Genomic DNA, 23,147 nt, shown 5'->3' on the forward strand with positions numbered 1-23,147 from the left:
AGAGTCGAGACCTAACCGTTAAGAGACCCAAGTGAAACTAAAATTATCAGACATAAAGGATAGTGATCGTCTGCGTCATTGTAAGGGAAACCAGGTGTTATGTTGTTAATGTTATTAAGTTTGTTAACCCTGTTTAAAGTCACAAATTATGGGAAAATCAACCACTAATATTTGGTGGTACTTTAATAAATCTACTAAAGATGGCAAAATAACTGGAGAATGTTTTAAATCTTTAAAAGTTAGGTAAATTGACTCAAAGCTCATATAATTGCTAGTTTTATATTTTTCCGATTAGCGGAAAATTTTCCGCGAAGAGGAAAATTTTCCGGAAAATTTTCCGCGTTTTATTTTTCCGGAAAATTTACAACCCTACATGATGGTGATCGCCCGCTTCCGCACAGTTTAATTTTTCACACTTTAAAAACCAATAGCCTCTTTCCGCGCAGTTTTCAAATAATGTTTTTTTATATTTTATTGTTGATTATATTTTAGAACCCTCAACCTTATGCTGCTGGCCCATTGGAACGAATTTAGCCAAACCTTTTGAAGCTATTTAACAATAGATTTATCTTTAATGCAGTTTTTACAAACGGAATTAAAAAATTCATCTTTTACTTTCATTATTTAACATAAAAAGCACTTGTTTTAATGCTTGCGTCTATCAATACACTTTTCTATATCGACAGTGATATTCCAATGGTCAAATACTAAGTTTAATAAGAGGCGTCTATTGCAGCATAGCCTTACCCGAGCCTTACATAACCCTAACCGAACCAACCAAACGTAATGGGTTATGGTTAAAAATGGTGAACTATAGTTTCAATGTAAAAATTGTGCGGAAATGGGCATCCTAACATCTACAATCTGAAAAAAAATGCATTGTTCTTTTGACCATAATTTTAATTTATGTAATATTTGTTGGTTTTTAATAGCGTAGGTGTAACGTTGGTCATTTATTTTGAACTCGCTTATTGAAATTAAGATTGGTATTCTGACCTCAATGCAAGAAAGAAAAGGATCCTTTTTTATCGATTCAGGCTTAAAAAAAATCGTCTCAAAAATTCTCAGCCAGAGAACCTATTTTACGTTTTATTTTCAAATAAGAAATTATAACTCACTAAGCTCAAATGTTCATAACTAATTAAGCTCAAATATTCATAACTAATTAAGCTCAAATATTCATAACTAATTAAGCTTAAGTTTTCATAATTTCAAATACTTAGATCTATCGATGCCTATTTTTTCTCGAAATGATATAGTACTATTCCCGAATAGCCCATTTTCTTGGAAGAACTGCAATTAAGAGCAATATCAAGTGCAAATCATGTTTCGAAATATTCTGTACCAAAGAAATTTTGGTATAAAAAGGTATGCAATTTTAAAAAACGTCATATAATCTTGATTTTTAAAACTGAAAATTTTAATATTTGGACTTCAGGCAATTAATTTTCGTCACCAATCTAAGCAATCTTTAGCTTTTGCGTAATCTTTGTCTACAAAGACAGTTTTTAATAATCAGTCCCCTTAGTTGCAACTACGTTTGTAGGGAAAGAACGCGGTGTTTTAAGATTGAAAAGCCATGGTTTAGAAAACAATAGCACTTGTTCAAAATACCTCAAACGCGCGGTTTTTGTTAAAGCGTGTTAAAATAATGATATTTCAGGTATGTCAAACGTTTGAATACTTTGACACCACTTTCAACATGGGAAAGTGAAGCGTTAACCAAGTTGCTAACGACTTTAATATTTAATATTTGAATTGCATTATATTCGCTCTTAAGGTGGTAACCTTTGTACTCCACCAAAGTTTTAAAACCATCGTTTGTGAGTGAAGAAAAAACAGCTGAAACACTTTAGATTTAATTCATCCTTGGTTTTTTAGTTTATGATAATTTTTCATAAATTTTGCCAAGTCGAGCACTGACATCCTTTTCTCGAAGCAACTCACGACACTTTTAAGTCCACTGTAACTTCGTGATGGGTAGAGGTTAAAATCTGAAATTTTGCTTGCCGCGAGAACTGTCAATCCTAGCTATAGTTTCGAAATTTCAAGTTCTTTCCCTATATGCCTTTCGAAATATCTCGGGTGAAATTTACCTTATTTTGTCACTCACTCACCGATCATCAAAATTCTAAGGTACTTCTAGAGGAGATAGAAACTTAAAATTCATTATTTAGTTTTCATTTATTTTATAAAGCACAGAAAAATTAAAACATCCCCAAATTTTTTTAAAATTGCTCTTTAGTTCTTGATATTAAAACTAGATGGCGTTGTCGTCTTTTAAACAGAAATAATGTGGGTTCTTGATGAAAGGACGAAACAGCCGGGAGTGTGGCGCACTCCTGTAAGCCAAGCTTCTGGGCGGCAAAGTTTGAGGAAATACGACACATGTCGGCGATCCTACCCTATAGGTGCCGACTGTCCCGTGTCCGCCGGAGGTGACTTACCCCAATTCCACCTTCCGTCACCTCCCAAGTGAACCTCATTCCTTCCCTGCTTCAACACATACGACCTAGCGGCCCCCGTCAGTGCTGGGCCGCGTAGGGTCTCTCGCTCAATTCTTCCTGGGGCTAAAGGCCTAACGGCTAAGCACTAGTGTGAGTAGGTGGTAAAAAAAAAGGACGTAACTGTCTAAATTTAACCAAATGTTAGATACATATTAAAGCTAATAGCAGTAGTAGTTTAAAAGAAATGTGTCTTCACTGATGCTACATTCCTATATTAGGATATCGCGTACAATCTTTTCGGCATATTCTCTGGGGGTCGGAAGGGGTAAATCAGCGTAAATATGTACAAACGTTAGCAATTATATTGGCAAACGAAGTATAACGAGAGGGTCTTGTTTTAATTTAACTACCGAAGCATAACGAGAGGGTCTACAAAAAGTAGTGAGATCCTATCAAAAACATTAACATGTTCAAAAATGGGCCAAGCCTCGCCTCGTGCCCTCTCCGCCGTAAAACGTTCTGAGATCCCATGTAGAGGCAAGTCTGTCATTTTCTTCTCATTCACTCGCTAATTGAACAATTATGTTATAAATTAAGTCCTTTTCCTAATTAATAACCAATATTCTTTGACTCTATCATTATTATACATCTTTGTTCGTATCAAAAATATCGTGACTTGGCAATCGCATGTAATTACGTTATAAACGTGTACGTAGGGTTATGCATAACTCGCCTTATAAACTTGTAAATAGGGTTATGCATAACTCACCATATAAACTTGTTTGTATATAGGGTTATGCATGACCTTTCTTAACAATTTGTACATATTCCCTCGACCATAAACGATTTTGTGAATATCCATTCAATTATTTTAAAATCGGCAACGATTTAGTGAATATCAGGGTTGGAAAATATCATGATATTTTCATAAATATCAAAATATCAGATATTTTGATATTTATCGGATATTTCGATATTTTCCAGATATTTATTATCTACCGAAATGACCGACTGCTATGATTGATATAACCGTTTTATGATTTAGTGTCTGACGACAATAACGTTAATTTATTCAATTGACAATTTAACATGTAACCGTAAAATTTAAAACTAGGAAAGGGGGCCTAATTTCACGGCTCACAAAGAAATTAAAGTAAAACTAGCAATTAAGAAGTTCCCAGGTTACCCGTTTAAAGGACTTATTGTCCATGACTAATATTTACCAGATGATCCATGGTCGAAAGAAGAACGCAGTGAAAAAGAAATATACTTGGAATTTTATTTAATCAAAAACAAACACGTCCAAACTGGTGCGCGTTACAAAACTTGACTGACTGTCGGCGGGCTTTTTATCCCCGCGACAAAATGTTTTTTTTAACAGTTTGACAGCAGCGCCGCTAAGGCGCCACTTCGGGACAATTTGGCATTATACAAAATTTAGTTTAAAAAATATAAATTGAGTAAAGCAGACGACGCGGTTTTTTCCAGGGATGGAGGTTCTGGCTGTGGACGGTTACATCCTCCCCCAAAGAAAAGTCGTCTGCTGCGGCACTCTTGTTTCCAATCCGCTGAGTCTTGGGGAGGCGGCGAGGAGGGCCTCCTGGCCTCGGCAGCAGTCTTCTGTCGCTGCTAATTCTCGCGATGGCGAATTCCATGGGCGGCGTCAAAACGTTATGTTTCGTTCCGAATAGTCTCCCATGGTTCTCGCGAGATTGCTTGACGGGCAAAATTAAAATCACTAGACGTCACATCTGTGATTGAATGCAGGCGTAGATACTGTTCTACGTCTGGGCGAGACCGAAGAGTCTGATGCGGATATGTTGCTGGAGGGTGATAATAAATGTCCAGTTCAGGACCTCCAGGCTTTGGATGCTTCCTCAGCACTATCTCACGTTTCCATCCTTTACGAAAAGGATTGACAAATCTCATAGGATTTATGGGAACAGGGTTGGACAATTCCGTATCGTCTTCCTCAGATTCAGAGGAAGAACTGGAATCGTCGGGGTGAGATAGAGGAGAGGTTGGAGGGAGAGACTTCTCCCTCGAGCTCCTATCAGGAGAGGAAGGTGGAGAAAGGTCTGGCGGCATCCGATTCACTCGGAAAACCGCTGGAGGATCTGAGAATAAGGCAAATGCGTCTGGCTCAGATTCCTCAGGTAGATCTGGTACTTCTTCCGAGGGAACATAAGAGGATCCATCATCATCCTTGGATGAAGATGAGGTTGAGGAAGAGGTGTCTCCAGACGACTCAGTTTGTGCTTCTTGGTCTCTCAACAGTCGTTCACTCCAGCGTCCCGAAGTATAGGCATGGACTGTGACGTTGTAGAACTTGAAGAGGAAGTTGAGGATGACTGGCTCTCGTCCGGTTGGCAGAAATCTTTTCTCGACCAATACAGCTTCAAATGAGCGATATTCTCGATTCCTTTCTTTTCTCCAGTCTCTGGGTCTTCTAGTTGATATCGCAATCGGTCGATCTTCTTTGCGATATTGTAGGGACCATCCCATTTGGGACATAACTTAGCGGCGACATCACGTGCCACTTGAGACAAGGGATGCGTCTCCTTCTAGACAAGCGCACCAACGGGAAATTCAATGCCTTCCCGCCTTTGATCGTAGTAGCGCTTCTGGTGTGCTTGCGCTTTCTTGGCAAGTTCTTTAGACAAAGCAAGTTGCTTCGCTAAAGCCGAGAGCGATGCGGGCCTTTCAACAAAGTCCGCTACTGACATACCCACGTCCAAGTCCCAGGGAAATCTCGGTTCCCTACCCATTTTTAGGTAGAAAGGAGTTCTTCCTGTTGTTGTATGTGTAGTCGAGTTGATGGCGAACTGGATGAATGGCAAGTTCTCGTCCCATCTTCGGTGATCTCGACCAACGAACATCGAAATAATTTCTCCCAGAACTCTGTCCTGACATGGTTTTGCGTAAAATTACATCTCTTCCAGTTATTTTCATAAAACATATCGTGTCAGAAGTGGGATTCGAACAGACGCCCTCATACGAGGACCAGAATTCACAGATTCACATCGTGAACGAAGGAAGCTAAGCCCCTTGAGTCTGGCGCCTTAGACCGCTCGGCCATCCTGACGTGATGTTGTGTAATTTGGACGTTTTAAAATTACATCTCTTCCAGTTATTTTCATAAAACATATCGTGTCAGAAGTGGGATACGAACCCACTCTCTCAAACGAGGACCAGAATACACAGATTCACATCGTGACCCAATGAAACTAAGAACCCTTGAATCTGTAGCCTTAGACCGCTCGGCAATCCTGACATGGTTTTGTGTAATTTGGACGTTTTAAAATTACATCTCTTCCAGTTATTTTCATAAAACATATCGTGTCAGAAGTGGGATTCGAACCCACGCCCTCATACGAGGCCCAGAACACACAGATTGACATCGTGAACCAATGAAACTAAGAACCCTTGAATCTGTAGCCTTAGACAGCTCGGCAATCCTGACATGGTTTTGTGTAATTTGGAGTTTTAAAATTACATCTCTTCCAGTTATTTTCATAAAACATATCGTGTCAGAAGTGGGATTCGAACCCACGCCCTCATACGAGGACCAGAATTCACAGATTCACATCGTGAACGAAAGAAGCTAAGCCCCTTGAGTCTGGCGCCTTAGACCGCTCGGCCATCCTGACGTGATGTTGTGTAACTTGGACGTTTTAAAATTACATCTCTTCCAGTTATTTTCAAAAAACATATCGTGTCAGAAGTGGGATTCGAACCCACGCCCTCATACGAGGCCCAGAACACACAGATTGACATCGTGAACCAATGAAACTAAGAACCCTTGAGTCTGTCGCCTTAGACCGCTCAGTCATCCTGACGTGGTTTAGTGTAATTTGGACGTTTTAAAATTACATCTCTTCCAGTTATTTTCATATAACATATCGTGTCAGAAGTGGGATTCGAACCCACGCCCTCATACGAGGCCCAGAATAACACAGATTCACATCGTGAACGAAGGAAGCTAAGCCCCTTGAGTCTTGCGCCTTAGACCGCTCGGCCATCCTGACGTGATTTTGTGTAATTTGGACGTTTTAAAATTACATCTCTTCCCGTTATTTTCATAAAACATATCGTGTCAGAAGTGGGATTCGAACCCACTCTCTCATACGAGGCCCAGCATACACAGATTGACATCGTGAACCAATGAAACTAAGAACCCTTGAATCTGTAGCCTTACACCGCTCGGCAATCCTGACATGGTTTTGTGTAATTTGGACGTTTTAAAATTACATCTCTTCCAGTTATTTTCATAAAACATATCGTGTCAGAAGTGGGATTCGAACCCACGCCCTCATACGAGGCCCAGAACACACAGATTGACATCGTGAACCAATGAAACTAAGAACCCTTGAATCTGTAGCCTTAGACAGCTCGGCAATCCTGACATGGTTTTGTGTAATTTGGAGTTTTAAAATTACATCTCTTCCAGTTATTTTCATAAAACATATCGTGTCAGAAGTGGGATTCGAACCCACGCCCTCATACGAGGACCAGAATTCACAGATTCACATCGTGAACGAAAGAAGCTAAGCCCCTTGAGTCTGGCGCCTTAGACCGCTCGGCCATCCTGACGTGATGTTGTGTAACTTGGACGTTTTAAAATTACATCTCTTCCAGTTATTTTCAAAAAACATATCGTGTCAGAAGTGGGATTCGAACCCACGCCCTCATACGAGGCCCAGAACACACAGATTGACATCGTGAACCAATGAAACTAAGAACCCTTGAGTCTGTCGCCTTAGACCGCTCAGTCATCCTGACGTGGTTTAGTGTAATTTGGACGTTTTAAAATTACATCTCTTCCAGTTATTTTCATATAACATATCGTGTCAGAAGTGGGATTCGAACCCACGCCCTCATACGAGGCCCAGAATAACACAGATTCACATCGTGAACGAAGGAAGCTAAGCCCCTTGAGTCTTGCGCCTTAGACCGCTCGGCCATCCTGACGTGATTTTGTGTAATTTGGACGTTTTAAAATTACATCTCTTCCCGTTATTTTCATAAAACATATCGTGTCAGAAGTGGGATTCGAACCCACTCTCTCATACGAGGCCCAGCATACACAGATTGACATCGTGAACCAATGAAACTAAGAACCCTTGAATCTGTAGCCTTACACCGCTCGGCAATCCTGACATGGTTTTGTGTAATTTGGACGTTTTAAAATTACATCTCTTCCAGTTATTTTCATAAAACATATCGTGTCAGAAGTGGGATTCGAACCCACGCCCTCATACGAGGCCCAGAACACACAGATTGACATCGTGAACCAATGAAACTAAGAACCCTTGAATCTGTAGCCTTAGACAGCTCGGCAATCCTGACATGGTTTTGTGTAATTTGGAGTTTTAAAATTACATCTCTTCCAGTTATTTTCATAAAACATATCGTGTCAGAAGTGGGATTCGAACCCACGCCCTCATACGAGGACCAGAATTCACAGATTCACATCGTGAACGAAAGAAGCTAAGCCCCTTGAGTCTGGCGCCTTAGACCGCTCGGCCATCCTGACGTGATGTTGTGTAACTTGGACGTTTTAAAATTACATCTCTTCCAGTTATTTTCAAAAAACATATCGTGTCAGAAGTGGGATTCGAACCCACGCCCTCATACGAGGCCCAGAACACACAGATTGACATCGTGAACCAATGAAACTAAGAACCCTTGAGTCTGTCGCCTTAGACCGCTCAGTCATCCTGACGTGGTTTAGTGTAATTTGGACGTTTTAAAATTACATCTCTTCCAGTTATTTTCATATAACATATCGTGTCAGAAGTGGGATTCGAACCCACGCCCTCATACGAGGCCCAGAATAACACAGATTCACATCGTGAACGAAGGAAGCTAAGCCCCTTGAGTCTTGCGCCTTAGACCGCTCGGCCATCCTGACGTGATTTTGTGTAATTTGGACGTTTTAAAATTACATCTCTTCCCGTTATTTTCATAAAACATATCGTGTCAGAGGTGGGATTCGAACCCACTCTCTCATACGAGGCCCAGCATACACAGATTGACATCGTGAACCAATGAAACTAAGAACCCTTGAATCTGTAGCCTTAGACCGCTCGGCAATCCTGACATGGTTTTGTGTAATTTGGACGTTTTAAAATTACATCTCTTCCAGTTATTTTCATAAAACATATCGTGTCAGAAGTGGGATTCGAACCCACGCCCTCATACGAGGCCCAGAACACACAGATTGACATCGTGAACCAATGACACTAAGAACCCTTGAATCTGTAGCCTTAGACAGCTCGGCAATCCTGACATGGTTTTGTGTAATTTGGAGTTTTAAAATTACATCTCTTCCAGTTATTTTCATAAAACATATCGTGTCAGAAGTGGGATTCGAACCCACGCCCTCATACGAGGCCCAGAATTCACAGATTCACATCGTGAACGAAGGAAGCTAAGCCCCTTGAGTCTGGCGCCTTAGACCGCTCGGCCATCCTGACGTGATGTTGTCTAATTTGGACGTTTTAAAATTACATCTCTTCCAGTTATTTTCATAAAACATATCGTGTCAGAAGTGGGATTCGAACCCACTCTCTCATACGAGGCCCAGCATACACAGATTGACATCGTGAACCAATGAAACTAAGAACCCTTGAATCTGTAGCCTTACACCGCTCGGCAATCCTGACATGGTTTTGTGTAATTTGGACGTTTTAAAATTACATCTCTTCCAGTTATTTTCATAAAACATATCGTGTCAGAAGTGGGATTCGAACCCACGCCCTCATACGAGGCCCAGAACACACAGATTGACATCGTGAACCAATGAAACTAAGAACCCTTGAATCTGTAGCCTTAGACCGCTCGGCAATCCTGACATGGTTTTGTGTAATTTGGACGTTTTAAAATTACATCTCTTCCAGTTATTTTCATAAAACATATCGTGTCAGAAGTGGGAGTCGAACCCACGCCCTCATACGAGGCCCAGAACACACAGATTGACATCGTGAACCAATGAAACTAAGAACCCTTGAGTCTGTCGCCTTAGACCGCTCGGTCATCCTGACGTGGTTTAGTGTAATTTGGACGTTTTAAAATTACATCTCTTCCAGTTATTTTCATAAAACATATCGTGTCAGAAGTGGGATTCGAACCCACGCCCTCATACGAGGCCCAGAACACACAGATTGACATCGTGAACCAATGACACTAAGAACCCTTGAATCTGTAGCCTTAGACAGCTCGGCAATCCTGACATGGTTTTGTGTAATTTGGAGTTTTAAAATTACATCTCTTCCAGTTATTTTCATAAAACATATCGTGTCAGAAGTGGGATTCGAACCCACGCCCTCATACGAGGACCAGAATTCACAGATTCACATCGTGAACGAAGGAAGCTAAGCCCCTTGAGTCTGGCGCCTTAGACCGCTCGGCCATCCTGACGTGATGTTGTCTAACTTGGACGTTTTAAAATTACATCTCTTCCAGTTATTTTCAAAAAACATATCGTGTCAGAAGTGGGATTCGAACCCACGCCCTCATACGAGGCCCAGAATAACACAGTTTCACGTCGTGAACGAAGGAAGCTAAGCCCCTTGAGCCTGGCGCCTTAGACCGCTCGGCCATCCTGACGTGATTTTGTGTAATTTGGACGTTTTAAAATTACATTTCTTCCCGTTATTTTCATAAAACATATCGTGTCAGAAGTGGGATTCGAACCCACGCCCTCATACGAGGCCCAGAACACACAGATTGACATCGTGAACCAATGACACTAAGAACCCTTGAATCTGTAGCCTTAGACCGCTCAGTCATCCTGACGTGGTTTAGTGTAATTTGGACGTTTTAAAATTACATCTCTTCCAGTTATTTTCATATAACATATCGTGTCAGAAGTGGGATTCGAACCCACGCCCTCATACGAGGCCCAGAATAACACAGATTCACATCGTGAACGAAGGAAGCTAAGCCCCTTGAGTCTTGCGCCTTAGACCGCTCGGCCATCCTGACGTGATTTTGTGTAATTTGGACGTTTTAAAATTACATCTCTTCCCGTTATTTTCATAAAACATATCGTGTCAGAAGTGGGATTCGAACCCACTCTCTCATACGAGGCCCAGCATACACAGATTGACATCGTGAACCAATGAAACTAAGAACCCTTGAATCTGTAGCCTTAGACTGCTCGGCAATCCTGACATGGTTTTGTGTAATTTGGACGTTTTAAAATTACATCTCTTCCAGTTATTTTCATAAAACATATCGTGTCAGAAGTGGGATTCGAACCCACGCCCTCATACGAGGACCAGAATTCACAGATTCACATCGTGAACGAAGGAAGCTAAGCCCCTTGAGTCTGGCGCCTTAGACCGCTCGGCCATCCTGACGTGATGTTGTGTAACTTGGACGTTTTAAAATTACATCTCTTCCAGTTATTTTCAAAAAACATATCGTGTCAGAAGTGGGATTCGAACCCACGCCCTCATACGAGGCCCAGAATAACACAGTTTCACATCGTGAACGAAGGAAGCTAAGCCCCTTGAGCCTGGCGCCTTAGACCGCTCGGCAATCCTGACATGGTTTTGTGCAATTTGGACGTTTTAAAATTACATCTCTTCCAGTTATTTTCATAAAACATATCGTGTCAGAAGTGGGATTCGAACCCACGCCCTCATACGAGGCCCAGAATAACACAGATTCACATCGTGAACGAAGGAAGCTAAGCCCCTTGAGCCTGGCGCCTTAGACCGCTCGGCCATCCTGACGTGATTTTGTGTAATTTGGACGTTTTAAAATTACATTTCTTCCCGTTATTTTCATAAAACATATCGTGTCAGAAGTGGGATTCGAACCCACTCTCTCATACGAGGCCCAGCATACACAGATTGACATCGTGAACCAATGAAACTAAGAACCCTTGAATCTGTAGCCTTACACCGCTCGGCAATCCTGACATGGTTTTGTGTAATTTGGACGTTTTAAAATTACATCTCTTCCAGTTATTTTCATAAAACATATCGTGTCAGAAGTGGGATTCGAACCCACGCCCTCATACGAGGCCCAGAACACACAGATTGACATCGTGAACCAATGAAACTAAGAACCCTTGAGTCTGTCGCCTTAGACCGCTCAGTCATCCTGACGTGATTTAGTGTAATTTGGACGTTTTAAAATTACATCTCTTCCAGTTATTTTCATATAACATATCGTGTCAGAAGTGGGATTCGAACCCACGCCCTCATACGAGGCCCAGAATAACACAGATTCACATCGTGAACGAAGGAAGCTAAGCCCCTTGAGTCTTGCGCCTTAGACCGCTCGGCCATCCTGACGTGATTTTGTGTAATTTGGACGTTTTAAAATTACATCTCTTCCCGTTATTTTCATAAAACATATCGTGTCAGAAGTGGGATTCGAACCCACTCTCTCATACGAGGCCCAGCATACACAGATTGACATCGTGAACCAATGAAACTAAGAACCCTTGAATCTGTAGCCTTAGACCGCTCGGCAATCCTGACATGGTTTTGTGTAATTTGGACGTTTTAAAATTACATCTCTTCCAGTTATTTTCATAAAACATATCGTGTCAGAAGTGGGACTCGAACCCACGCCCTCATACGAGGCCCAGAACACACAGATTGACATCGTGAACCAATGAAACTAAGCACCCTTGAATCTGTAGCCTTAGACAGCTCGGCAATCCTGACATGGTTTTGTGTAATTTGGAGTTTTAAAATTACATCTCTTCCAGTTATTTTCATAAAACATATCGTGTCAGAAGTGGGATTCGAACCCACGCCCTCATACGAGGACCAGAATTCACAGATTCACATCGTGAACGAAGGAAGCTAAGCCCCTTGAGTCTGGCGCCTTAGACCGCTCGGCCATCCTGACGTGATGTTGTGTAACTTGGACGTTTTAAAATTACATCTCTTCCAGTTATTTTCAAAAAACATATCGTGTCAGAAGTGGGATTCGAACCCACGCCCTCATACGAGGCCCAGAATAACACAGTTTCACATCGTGAACGAAGGAAGCTAAGCCCCTTGAGCCTGGCGCCTTAGACCGCTCGGCAATCCTGACATGGTTTTGTGCAATTTGGACGTTTTAAAATTACATCTCTTCCAGTTATTTTCATAAAACATATCGTGTCAGAAGTGGGATTCGAACCCACGCCCTCATACGAGGCCCAGAATAACACAGATTCACATCGTGAACGAAGGAAGCTAAGCCCCTTGAGCCTGGCGCCTTAGACCGCTCGGCCATCCTGACGTGATTTTGTGTAATTTGGACGTTTTAAAATTACATTTCTTCCCGTTATTTTCATAAAACATATCGTGTCAGAAGTGGGATTCGAACCCACTCTCTCATACGAGGCCCAGCATACACAGATTGACATCGTGAACCAATGAAACTAAGAACCCTTGAATCTGTAGCCTTACACCGCTCGGCAATCCTGACATGGTTTTGTGTAATTTGGACGTTTTAAAATTACATCTCTTCCAGTTATTTTCATTTAACATATCGTGTCAGAAGTGGGATTCGAACCCACGCCCTCATACGAGGCCCAGAACACACAGATTGACATCGTGAACCAATGAAACTAAGAACCCTTGAGTCTGTCGCCTTAGACCGCTCAGTCATCCTGACGTGATTTAGTTTAATTTGGACGTTTTAAAATTACATCTCTTCCAGTTATTTTCATATAACATATCGTGTCAGAAGTGGGATTCGAACCCACGCCCTCATACGAGGCCCAGAATAACACAGATTCACATCGTGAACGAAGGAAGCTAAGCCCCTTGAGCCTGGCGCCTTAGACCGCTCGGCCATCCTGACGTGATTTTGTGTAATTTGGACGTTTTAAAATTACATTTCTTCCCGTTATTTTCATAAAACATATCGTGTCAGAAGTGGGATTCGAACCCACTCTCTCATACGAGGCCCAGCATACACAGATTGACATCGTGAACCAATGAAACTAAGAACCCTTGAATCTGTAGCCTTAGACCGCTCGGCAATCCTGACATGGTTTTGTGTAATTTGGACGTTTTAAAATTACATCTCTTCCAGTTATTTTCATTTAACATATCGTGTCAGAAGTGGGATTCGAACCCACGCCCTCATACGAGGCCCAGAACACACAGATTGACATCGTGAACCAATGAAACTAAGAACCCTTGAGTCTGTCGCCTTAGACCGCTCAGTCATCCTGACGTGATTTAGTTTAATTTGGACGTTTTAAAATTACATCTCTTCCAGTTATTTTCATATAACATATCGTGTCAGAAGTGGGATTCGAACCCACGCCCTCATACGAGGCCCAGAATAACACAGATTCACATCGTGAACGAAGGAAGCTAAGCCCCTTGAGTCTTGCGCCTTAGACCGCTCGGCCATCCTGACGTGATTTTGTGTAATTTGGACGTTTTAAAATTACATCTCTTCCAGTTATTTTCATAAAACATATCGTGTCAGAAGTGGGATTCGAACCCACGCCCTCATACGAGGCCCAGAACACACAGATTGACATCGTGAAACAATGAAACTAAGAACCCTTGAATCTGTAGCCTTAGACAGCTCGGCAATCCTGACATGGTTTTGTGTAATTTGGAGTTTTAAAATTACATCTCTTCCAGTTATTTTCATAAAACATATCGTGTCAGAAGTGGGATTCGAACCCACGCCCTCATACGAGGACCAGAATTCACAGATTCACATCGTGAACGAAGGAAGCTAAGCCCCTTGAGTCTGGCGCCTTAGACCGCTCGGCCATCCTGACGTGATGTTGTGTAACTTGAACGTTTTAAAATTACATCTCTTCCAGTTATTTTCAAAAAACATATCGTGTCAGAAGTGGGATTCGAACCCACGCCCTCATACGAGGCCCAGAATAACACAGTTTCACATCGTGAACGAAGGAAGCTAAGCCCCTTGAGCCTGGCGCCTTAGACCGCTCGGCAATCCTGACATGGTTTTGTGCAATTTGGACGTTTTAAAATTACATCTCTTCCAGTTATTTTCATAAAACATATCGTGTCAGAAGTGGGATTCGAACCCACGCCCTCATACGAGGCCCAGAATAACACAGATTCACATCGTGAACGAAGGAAGCTAAGCCCCTTGAGCCTGGCGCCTTAGACCGCTCGGCCATCCTGACGTGATTTTGTGTAATTTGGACGTTTTAAAATTACATTTCTTCCCGTTATTTTCATAAAACATATCGTGTCAGAAGTGGGATTCGAACCCACTCTCTCATACGAGGCCCAGCATACACAGATTGACATCGTGAACCAATGAAACTAAGAACCCTTGAATCTGTAGCCTTACACCGCTCGGCAATCCTGACATGGTTTTGTGTAATTTGGACGTTTTAAAATTACATCTCTTCCAGTTATTTTCATTTAACATATCGTGTCAGAAGTGGGATTCGAACCCACGCCCTCATATGAGGCCCAGAACACACAGATTGACATCGTGAACCAATGAAACTAAGAACCCTTGAGTCTGTCGCCTTAGACCGCTCAGTCATCCTGACGTGATTTAGTTTAATTTGGACGTTTTAAAATTACATCTCTTCCAGTTATTTTCATATAACATATCGTGTCAGAAGTGGGATTCGAACCCACGCCCTCATACGAGGCCCAGAATAACACAGATTCACATCGTGAACGAAGGAAGCTAAGCCCCTTGAGTCTTGCGCCTTAGACCGCTCGGCCATCCTGACGTGATTTTGTGTAATTTGGACGTTTTAAAATTACATCTCTTCCCGTTATTTTCATAAAACATATCGTGTCAGAAGTGGGATTCGAACCCACTCTCTCATACGAGGCCCAGCATACACAGATTGACATCGTGAACCAATGAAACTAAGAACCCTTGAATCTGTAGCCTTAGACCGCTCGGCAATCCTGACATGGTTTTGTGTAATTTGGACGTTTTAAAATTACATCTCTTCCAGTTATTTTCATAAAACATATCGTGTCAGAAGTGGGATTCGAACCCACGCCCTCATACGAGGCCCAGAACACACAGATTGACATCGTGAACCAATGAAACTAAGAACTCTTGAGTCTGTCGCCTTAGACCGCTCAGTCATCCTGACGTGGTTTAGTGTAATTTGGACGTTTTAAAATTACATCTCTTCCAGTTATTTTCATATAACATATCGTGTCAGAAGTGGAATTCGAACCCACTCTCTCAAACGAGGACCAGAATACACAGATTCACATCGTGACCCAATGAAACTAAGAACCCTTGAATCTGTAGCCTTAGACAGCTCGGCAATCCTGACATGGTTTTGTGTAATTTGGACGTTTTAAAATTACATCTCTTCCAGTTATTTTCATAAAACATATCGTGTCAGAAGTGGGATTCGAAGCCACGCCCTCATACGAGGCCCAGAATAACACAGATTCACATCGTGAACGAAGGAAGCTAAGCCCCTTGAGTCTTGCGCCTTAGAGCGCTCGGCCATCCTGACGTGAATTGTGTAATTTGGAGTGTTAAAATTACATCTCTTCCAGTTATTTTCATAAAACATATCGTGTCAGAAGTGGGATTCGAACCCACGCCCTCATACGAGGACCAGAATTCACAGATTCACATCGTGAACGAAGGAAGCTAAGCCCCTTGAGTCTGGCGCCTTAGACCGCTCGGCCATCCTGACGTGATGTTGTGTAACTTGGACGTTTTAAAATTACATCTCTTCCAGTTATTTTCAAAAAACATATCGTGTCAGAAGTGGGATTCGAACCCACGCCCTCATACGAGGCCCAGGATAACACAGTTTCACATCGTGAACGAAGGAAGCTAAGCCCCTTGAGCCTGGCGCCTTAAACCGCTCGGCAATCCTGACATGCTTTTGTGAAATTTGGACGTTTTAAAATTACATCTCTTCCAGTTATTTTCATAAAACATATCGTGTCAGAAGTGGGATTCGACCCCACTCTCTCAAACGAGGACCAGAATACACAGATTCACATCGTGAACCAATGAAACTAAGAACCCTTGAGTCTGTCGCCTTAGACCGCTCGGTCATCCTGACGTGGTTTAGTGTAATTTGGACGTTTTAAAATTACATCTCTTCCAATTATTTTCATAAAACATATCGTGTCAGAAGTGGGATTCGAACCCACGCCATCATACGAGGCCCAGAATTCACAGATTCACATCGTGAACGAAGGAAGCTAAGCCCCTTAATCTGGCGCCTTAGACCGCTCGGCCATCCTGACGTGATGTTGTGTAATTTGGACGTTTTAAAATTACATCTCTTCCAGTTATTTTCATATAACATATCGTGTCAGAAGTGGAATTCGAACCCACTCTCTCAAACGAGGACCAGAATACACAGATTCACATCGTGAACCAATGAAACTAAGAACCCTTGAGTCTGTCGCCTTAGACCGCTCGGTCATCCTGACGTGGTTTAGTGTAATTTGGACGTTTTAAAATTACATCTCTTCCAGTTATTTTCATAAAACATATCGTGTCAGAAGTGGGATTCGAACCCACGCCCTCATACGAGGACCAGAATTCACAGATTCACATCGTGAACGAAGGAAACTAAGCCCCTTGAGTCTGGCGCCTTAGACCGCTCGGCCATCCTGACGTGATGTTGTGTAATTTGGACGTTTTAAAATTACATCTCTTCCAGTTATTTTCATATAACATATCGTGTCAGAAGTGGAATTCGAACCCACTCTCTCAAACGAGGCCCAGAATACACAGATTCACATCGTGAACCAATGAAACTAAGAACCCTTGAGTCTGTCGCCTTAGACCGCTCGGTCATCCTGACGTGGTTTAGTGTAATTTGGACGTTTTAAAATTACATCTCTTCCAGTTATTTTCATAAAACATATCGTGTCAGAAGTGGGATTCGAACCCACGCCATCATACGTGGACCAGAATTCACAGATTCACATCGTGAACGAAGGAAGCTAAGCCCCTTAATCTGGCGCCTTAGACCGCTCGGCCATCCTGACGTGATGTTGTGTAATTTGGACGTTTTAAAATTACATCTCTTCCAGTTATTTTCATATAACATATCGTGTCAGAAGTGGAATTCGAACCCACTCTCTCAAACGAGGACCAGAATACACAGATTCACATCGTGAACCAATGAAACTAAGAACCCTTGAGTCTGTCGCCTTAGACCGCTCGGTCATCCTGACGTGGTTTAGTGTAATTTGGACGTTTTAAAATTACATCTCTTCCAGTTATTTTCATAAAACATATCGTGTCAGAAGTGGGATTCGAACCCACGCCCTCATACGAGGACCAGAATTCACAGATTCACATCGTGAACGAAGGAAGCTAAGCCCCTTGAGTCTGGCGCCTTAGAGCGCTCGGCCATCCTGACGTGATGTTGTGTAATTTGGACGTTTTGAAATTACATCTCTTCCAGTTATTTTCATATAACATATCGTGTCAGAAGTGGAATTCGAACCCACTCTCTCAAACGAGGACCAGAATACACAGATTCACATCGTGAACCAATGAAACTAAGAACCCTTGAGTCTGTCGCCTTAGACCGCTCGGTCATCCTGACGTGAATTGTGTAATTTGGAGTTTTAAAATTACATCTCTTCCAGTTATTTTCATGAAACATATCGTGTCAGAAGTGGGATTCGAACCCACGCCCTCATACGAGGAACAGAATTCACAGATTCACATCGTGAACGAAGGGAGCTAAGCCCCTTGAGTCTGGCGCCTTAGACCGCTCGGCCATCCTGACTTGATGTTGTGTAACTTGGACGTTTTAAAATTACATCTCTTCCAGTTATTTTCATAAAACATATCGTGTCAGAAGTGGGATTCGAACCCACGCCCTCATACGAGACCCAGAATAACACAGATTCACATCGTGAACGAAGGAAGCTAAGCCCCTTGAGCCTGGCGCCTTAGACCGCTCGGCCATCCTGACGTGATTTTGTGTAATTTGGACGTTTTAAAATTACATTTCTTCCCGTTATTTTCATAAAACCTATCGTGTCAGAAGTGGGATTCGAACCCACGCCCTCATACGAGGAACAGAATTCACAGATTCACATCGTGAACGAAGGGAGCTAAGCCCCTTGAGTCTGGCGCCTTAGACCGCTCGGCCATCCTGACTTGATGTTGTGTAACTTGGACGTTTTAAAATTACATCTCTTCCAGTTATTTTCATATAACATATCGTGTCAGAAGTGGGATTCGAACCCACGCCCTCATACGAGGCCCAGAATAACACAGATTCACATCGTGAACGAAGGAAGCTAAGCCCCTTGAGTCTTGCGCCTTAGACCGCTCGGCCATCCTGACGTGATTTTGTGTAATTTGGACGTTTTAAAATTACATCTCTTCCCGTTATTTTCATAAAACATATCGTGTCAGAAGTGGGATTCGAACCCACTCTCTCATACGAGGCCCAGCATACACAGATTGACATCGTGAACCAATGAAACTAAGAACCCTTGAATCTGTAGCCTTAGACCGCTCGGCAATCCTGACATGGTTTTGTGTAATTTGGACGTTTTAAAATTACATCTCTTCCAGTTATTTTCATAAAACATATCGTGTCAGAAGTGGGACTCGAACCCACGCCCTCATACGAGGCCCAGAACACACAGATTGACATCGTGAACCAATGAAACTAAGAACCCTTGAATCTGTAGCCTTAGACAGCTCGGCAATCCTGACATGGTTTTGTGTAATTTGGAGTTTTAAAATTACATCTCTTCCAGTTATTTTCATAAAACATATCGTGTCAGAAGTGGGATTCGAACCCACGCCCTCATACGAGGACCAGAATTCACAGATTCACATCGTGAACGAAGGAAGCTAAGCCCCTTGAGTCTGGCGCCTTAGACCGCTCGGCCATCCTGACGTGATGTTGTGTAACTTGAACGTTTTAAAATTACATCTCTTCCAGTTATTTTCAAAAAACATATCGTGTCAGAAGTGGGATTCGAACCCACGCCCTCATACGAGGCCCAGAATAACACAGTTTCACATCGTGAACGAAGGAAGCTAAGCCCCTTGAGCCTGGCGCCTTAGACCGCTCGGCAATCCTGACATGGTTTTGTGCAATTTGGACGTTTTAAAATTACATCTCTTCCAGTTATTTTCATAAAACATATCGTGTCAGAAGTGGGATTCGAACCCACGCCCTCATACGAGGCCCAGAATAACACAGATTCACATCGTGAACGAAGGAAGCTAAGCCCCTTGAGCCTGGCGCCTTAGACCGCTCGGCCATCCTGACGTGATTTTGTGTAATTTGGACGTTTTAAAATTACATTTCTTCCCGTTATTTTCATAAAACATATCGTGTCAGAAGTGGGATTCGAACCCACTCTCTCATACGAGGCCCAGCATACACAGATTGACATCGTGAACCAATGAAACTAAGAACCCTTGAATCTGTAGCCTTACACCGCTCGGCAATCCTGACATGGTTTTGTGTAATTTGGACGTTTTAAAATTACATCTCTTCCAGTTATTTTCATTTAACATATCGTGTCAGAAGTGGGATTCGAACCCACGCCCTCATATGAGGCCCAGAACACACAGATTGACATCGTGAACCAATGAAACTAAGAACCCTTGAGTCTGTCGCCTTAGACCGCTCAGTCATCCTGACGTGATTTAGTTTAATTTGGACGTTTTAAAATTACATCTCTTCCAGTTATTTTCATATAACATATCGTGTCAGAAGTGGGATTCGAACCCACGCCCTCATACGAGGCCCAGAATAACACAGATTCACATCGTGAACGAAGGAAGCTAAGCCCCTTGAGTCTTGCGCCTTAGACCGCTCGGCCATCCTGACGTGATTTTGTGTAATTTGGACGTTTTAAAATTACATCTCTTCCCGTTATTTTCATAAAACATATCGTGTCAGAAGTGGGATTCGAACCCACTCTCTCATACGAGGCCCAGCATACACAGATTGACATCGTGAACCAATGAAACTAAGAACCCTTGAATCTGTAGCCTTAGACCGCTCGGCAATCCTGACATGGTTTTGTGTAATTTGGACGTTTTAAAATTACATCTCTTCCAGTTATTTTCATAAAACATATCGTGTCAGAAGTGGGATTCGAACCCACGCCCTCATACGAGGCCCAGAACACACAGATTGACATCGTGAACCAATGAAACTAAGAACTCTTGAGTCTGTCGCCTTAGACCGCTCAGTCATCCTGACGTGGTTTAGTGTAATTTGGACGTTTTAAAATTACATCTCTTCCAGTTATTTTCATATAACATATCGTGTCAGAAGTGGAATTCGAACCCACTCTCTCAAACGAGGACCAGAATACACAGATTCACATCGTGACCCAATGAAACTAAGAACCCTTGAATCTGTAGCCTTAGACAGCTCGGCAATCCTGACATGGTTTTGTGTAATTTGGACGTTTTAAAATTACATCTCTTCCAGTTATTTTCATAAAACATATCGTGTCAGAAGTGGGATTCGAAGCCACGCCCTCATACGAGGCCCAGAATAACACAGATTCACATCGTGAACGAAGAAAGCTAAGCCCCTTGAGTCTTGCGCCTTAGAGCGCTCGGCCATCCTGACGTGAATTGTGTAATTTGGAGTGTTAAAATTACATCTCTTCCAGTTATTTTCATAAAACATATCGTGTCAGAAGTGGGATTCGAACCCACGCCCTCATACGAGGACCAGAATTCACAGATTCACATCGTGAACGAAGGAAGCTAAGCCCCTTGAGTCTGGCGCCTTAGACCGCTCGGCCATCCTGACGTGATGTTGTGTAACTTGGACGTTTTAAAATTACATCTCTTCCAGTTATTTTCAAAAAACATATCGTGTCAGAAGTGGGATTCGAACCCACGCCCTCATACGAGGCCCAGGATAACACAGTTTCACATCGTGAACGAAGGAAGCTAAGCCCCTTGAGCCTGGCGCCTTAAACCGCTCGGCAATCCTGACATGCTTTTGTGCAATTTGGACGTTTTAAAATTACATCTCTTCCAGTTATTTTCATAAAACATATCGTGTCAGAAGTGGGATTCGACCCCACTCTCTCAAACGAGGACCAGAATACACAGATTCACATCGTGAACCAATGAAACTAAGAACCCTTGAGTCTGTCGCCTTAGACCGCTCGGTCATCCTGACGTGGTTTAGTGTAATTTGGACGTTTTAAAATTACATCTCTTCCAATTATTTTCATAAAACATATCGTGTCAGAAGTGGGATTCGAACCCACGCCATCATACGAGGCCCAGAATTCACAGATTCACATCGTGAACGAAGGAAGCTAAGCCCCTTAATCTGGCGCCTTAGACCGCTCGGCCATCCTGACGTGATGTTGTGTAATTTGGACGTTTTAAAATTACATCTCTTCCAGTTATTTTCATATAACATATCGTGTCAGAAGTGGAATTCGAACCCACTCTCTCAAACGAGGACCAGAATACACAGATTCACATCGTGAACCAATGAAACTAAGAACCCTTGAGTCTGTCGCCTTAGACCGCTCGGTCATCCTGACGTGGTTTAGTGTAATTTGGACGTTTTAAAATTACATCTCTTCCAGTTATTTTCATAAAACATATCGTGTCAGAAGTGGGATTCGAACCCACGCCCTCATACGAGGACCAGAATTCACAGATTCACATCGTGAACGAAGGAAACTAAGCCCCTTGAGTCTGGCGCCTTAGACCGCTCGGCCATCCTGACGTGATGTTGTGTAATTTGGACGTTTTAAAATTACATCTCTTCCAGTTATTTTCATATAACATATCGTGTCAGAAGTGGAATTCGAACCCACTCTCTCAAACGAGGCCCAGAATACACAGATTCACATCGTGAACCAATGAAACTAAGAACCCTTGAGTCTGTCGCCTTAGACCGCTCGGTCATCCTGACGTGGTTTAGTGTAATTTGGACGTTTTAAAATTACATCTCTTCCAGTTATTTTCATAAAACATATCGTGTCAGAAGTGGGATTCGAACCCACGCCATCATACGTGGACCAGAATTCACAGATTCACATCGTGAACGAAGGAAGCTAAGCCCCTTAATCTGGCGCCTTAGACCGCTCGGCCATCCTGACGTGATGTTGTGTAATTTGGACGTTTTAAAATTACATCTCTTCCAGTTATTTTCATATAACATATCGTGTCAGAAGTGGAATTCGAACCCACTCTCTCAAACGAGGACCAGAATACACAGATTCACATCGTGAACCAATGAAACTAAGAACCCTTGAGTCTGTCGCCTTAGACCGCTCGGTCATCCTGACGTGGTTTAGTGTAATTTGGACGTTTTAAAATTACATCTCTTCCAGTTATTTTCATAAAACATATCGTGTCAGAAGTGGGATTCGAACCCACGCCCTCATACGAGGACCAGAATTCACAGATTCACATCGTGAACGAAGGAAGCTAAGCCCCTTGAGTCTGGCGCCTTAGAGCGCTCGGCCATCCTGACGTGATGTTGTGTAATTTGGACGTTTTGAAATTACATCTCTTCCAGTTATTTTCATATAACATATCGTGTCAGAAGTGGAATTCGAACCCACTCTCTCAAACGAGGACCAGAATACACAGATTCACATCGTGAACCAATGAAACTAAGAACCCTTGAGTCTGTCGCCTTAGACCGCTCGGTCATCCTGACGTGAATTGTGTAATTTGGAGTTTTAAAATTACATCTCTTCCAGTTATTTTCATAAAACATATCGTGTCAGAAGTGGG

At 42.5% G+C, this 23,147-nt stretch overlaps 17 non-coding genes across 17 annotated transcripts; all 17 read right to left on the reverse strand.

Moving 5' to 3' along the window:
• Nucleotides 1–5,975: 5,975 nt before the first annotated feature.
• On the reverse strand, nt 5,976–6,097 carry TRNAL-CAA (transfer RNA leucine (anticodon CAA)). Its single transcript has 2 exons — nt 6,060–6,097; nt 5,976–6,021 (listed from the first exon to the last, which is right to left on the reverse strand). It is a non-coding gene; the product is annotated as a tRNA-Leu (tRNA).
• An 821-nt stretch (nt 6,098–6,918) lies between these two features.
• TRNAL-CAA (transfer RNA leucine (anticodon CAA)) lies at nt 6,919–7,040 on the reverse strand. Its single transcript has 2 exons — nt 7,003–7,040; nt 6,919–6,964 (listed from the first exon to the last, which is right to left on the reverse strand). It is a non-coding gene; the product is annotated as a tRNA-Leu (tRNA).
• Nucleotides 7,041–7,861: 821 nt separating this feature from the next.
• On the reverse strand, nt 7,862–7,983 carry TRNAL-CAA (transfer RNA leucine (anticodon CAA)). Its single transcript has 2 exons — nt 7,946–7,983; nt 7,862–7,907 (listed from the first exon to the last, which is right to left on the reverse strand). It is a non-coding gene; the product is annotated as a tRNA-Leu (tRNA).
• An 821-nt stretch (nt 7,984–8,804) lies between these two features.
• On the reverse strand, nt 8,805–8,926 carry TRNAL-CAA (transfer RNA leucine (anticodon CAA)). The gene is made up of 2 exons: nt 8,889–8,926; nt 8,805–8,850 (listed from the first exon to the last, which is right to left on the reverse strand). It is a non-coding gene; the product is annotated as a tRNA-Leu (tRNA).
• Nucleotides 8,927–9,747: 821 nt separating this feature from the next.
• TRNAL-CAA (transfer RNA leucine (anticodon CAA)) lies at nt 9,748–9,869 on the reverse strand. The gene is made up of 2 exons: nt 9,832–9,869; nt 9,748–9,793 (listed from the first exon to the last, which is right to left on the reverse strand). It is a non-coding gene; the product is annotated as a tRNA-Leu (tRNA).
• An 822-nt stretch (nt 9,870–10,691) lies between these two features.
• Nucleotides 10,692–10,813, reverse strand: TRNAL-CAA (transfer RNA leucine (anticodon CAA)). The gene is made up of 2 exons: nt 10,776–10,813; nt 10,692–10,737 (listed from the first exon to the last, which is right to left on the reverse strand). It is a non-coding gene; the product is annotated as a tRNA-Leu (tRNA).
• A 1,388-nt stretch (nt 10,814–12,201) lies between these two features.
• On the reverse strand, nt 12,202–12,323 carry TRNAL-CAA (transfer RNA leucine (anticodon CAA)). Its single transcript has 2 exons — nt 12,286–12,323; nt 12,202–12,247 (listed from the first exon to the last, which is right to left on the reverse strand). It is a non-coding gene; the product is annotated as a tRNA-Leu (tRNA).
• Nucleotides 12,324–14,089: 1,766 nt separating this feature from the next.
• On the reverse strand, nt 14,090–14,211 carry TRNAL-CAA (transfer RNA leucine (anticodon CAA)). Its single transcript has 2 exons — nt 14,174–14,211; nt 14,090–14,135 (listed from the first exon to the last, which is right to left on the reverse strand). It is a non-coding gene; the product is annotated as a tRNA-Leu (tRNA).
• A 1,765-nt stretch (nt 14,212–15,976) lies between these two features.
• On the reverse strand, nt 15,977–16,098 carry TRNAL-CAA (transfer RNA leucine (anticodon CAA)). The gene is made up of 2 exons: nt 16,061–16,098; nt 15,977–16,022 (listed from the first exon to the last, which is right to left on the reverse strand). It is a non-coding gene; the product is annotated as a tRNA-Leu (tRNA).
• A 444-nt stretch (nt 16,099–16,542) lies between these two features.
• Nucleotides 16,543–16,663, reverse strand: TRNAL-AAG (transfer RNA leucine (anticodon AAG)). The gene is made up of 2 exons: nt 16,626–16,663; nt 16,543–16,588 (listed from the first exon to the last, which is right to left on the reverse strand). It is a non-coding gene; the product is annotated as a tRNA-Leu (tRNA).
• A 255-nt stretch (nt 16,664–16,918) lies between these two features.
• TRNAL-CAA (transfer RNA leucine (anticodon CAA)) lies at nt 16,919–17,040 on the reverse strand. Its single transcript has 2 exons — nt 17,003–17,040; nt 16,919–16,964 (listed from the first exon to the last, which is right to left on the reverse strand). It is a non-coding gene; the product is annotated as a tRNA-Leu (tRNA).
• Nucleotides 17,041–17,295: 255 nt separating this feature from the next.
• TRNAL-AAG (transfer RNA leucine (anticodon AAG)) lies at nt 17,296–17,416 on the reverse strand. Its single transcript has 2 exons — nt 17,379–17,416; nt 17,296–17,341 (listed from the first exon to the last, which is right to left on the reverse strand). It is a non-coding gene; the product is annotated as a tRNA-Leu (tRNA).
• A 1,761-nt stretch (nt 17,417–19,177) lies between these two features.
• Nucleotides 19,178–19,299, reverse strand: TRNAL-CAA (transfer RNA leucine (anticodon CAA)). The gene is made up of 2 exons: nt 19,262–19,299; nt 19,178–19,223 (listed from the first exon to the last, which is right to left on the reverse strand). It is a non-coding gene; the product is annotated as a tRNA-Leu (tRNA).
• Nucleotides 19,300–21,064: 1,765 nt separating this feature from the next.
• On the reverse strand, nt 21,065–21,186 carry TRNAL-CAA (transfer RNA leucine (anticodon CAA)). Its single transcript has 2 exons — nt 21,149–21,186; nt 21,065–21,110 (listed from the first exon to the last, which is right to left on the reverse strand). It is a non-coding gene; the product is annotated as a tRNA-Leu (tRNA).
• Nucleotides 21,187–21,630: 444 nt separating this feature from the next.
• TRNAL-AAG (transfer RNA leucine (anticodon AAG)) lies at nt 21,631–21,751 on the reverse strand. Its single transcript has 2 exons — nt 21,714–21,751; nt 21,631–21,676 (listed from the first exon to the last, which is right to left on the reverse strand). It is a non-coding gene; the product is annotated as a tRNA-Leu (tRNA).
• Nucleotides 21,752–22,006: 255 nt separating this feature from the next.
• Nucleotides 22,007–22,128, reverse strand: TRNAL-CAA (transfer RNA leucine (anticodon CAA)). The gene is made up of 2 exons: nt 22,091–22,128; nt 22,007–22,052 (listed from the first exon to the last, which is right to left on the reverse strand). It is a non-coding gene; the product is annotated as a tRNA-Leu (tRNA).
• Nucleotides 22,129–22,383: 255 nt separating this feature from the next.
• TRNAL-AAG (transfer RNA leucine (anticodon AAG)) lies at nt 22,384–22,504 on the reverse strand. The gene is made up of 2 exons: nt 22,467–22,504; nt 22,384–22,429 (listed from the first exon to the last, which is right to left on the reverse strand). It is a non-coding gene; the product is annotated as a tRNA-Leu (tRNA).
• Nucleotides 22,505–23,147: the final 643 nt, after the last annotated feature.

Source organism: Phalangium opilio, unplaced genomic scaffold (assembly GCF_054372755.1).
Source record: "Phalangium opilio isolate 3A_F unplaced genomic scaffold, DU_Popi_V2 ptg000039l_1, whole genome shotgun sequence".
In the NCBI taxonomy this organism is placed as follows: domain Eukaryota; kingdom Metazoa; phylum Arthropoda; class Arachnida; order Opiliones; family Phalangiidae; genus Phalangium; species Phalangium opilio.